This window comes from Enhydra lutris, unplaced genomic scaffold (assembly GCF_002288905.1).
Source record: "Enhydra lutris kenyoni isolate GAN:26980312 unplaced genomic scaffold, ASM228890v2 scaffoldscaffold6, whole genome shotgun sequence".
Lineage (NCBI taxonomy): Eukaryota > Metazoa > Chordata > Mammalia > Carnivora > Mustelidae > Enhydra > Enhydra lutris.
The window spans coordinates 13,006,177-13,006,768 of NW_019154090.1; the positions used below are offsets into that span (position 1 = coordinate 13,006,177).

Sequence of the window (592 nt, forward strand, 5' to 3'; positions counted from 1 at the left end):
ACTCACTTATAGCTAGAGATATGATAGATTCTCATTTTAAACCTACGCCGTTTTATCAAATTACTTATTGCAGGTCCACGTGGTGGACAGAAACGAACGGCACAGACTTCAACATCAGGGAGACCCAGCTGCACATTCTTTATAGCCAGGATCTTGGACAAGTAACCCAACATATCTGTCACCAGGCCTAGTTCCCCATCTCTGAGATGGCACTTAAAAGACACACCATGGCTTCACCATTCAGGGTTAGATGATCACAAGAGTTACCCTGAAGGTAAACACAGAGAATAATACTGCCACCGCATTTAACTTTATATTGTGCCTTATCACTTATATTGGCTTTAATTCCTTATTCCCATAGCCAAAAAAGGGCAGACCAAGATTGAAGATTGGGGCATCTCAGTGGCTTAGTCAGTTAAGCCTCTATCTTCAGCTCAAGTCATGATCCCGGGCTCCTGGATCGAGCCCCACGTTGGGCTCCCTGTTCAGTGCGGAGCCTGCTTCTCCCTCTCCCTCCGCTGCTCCCCAACCTGAACTCTCTCTCCCAAATAAATAAATAATTTAAAAAAAAAAATTTTTTTTTTTTTTTTTT

General features: G+C 43.1%; 1 protein-coding gene across 3 annotated transcripts in view; it reads right to left on the reverse strand.

The window, feature by feature from the left end:
- LOC111141850 (nuclear receptor coactivator 3) overlaps positions 1-592 on the reverse strand; it is a 138,384-nt gene that overhangs the window by 28,395 nt on the left and 109,397 nt on the right. The window lies entirely within an intron of this gene.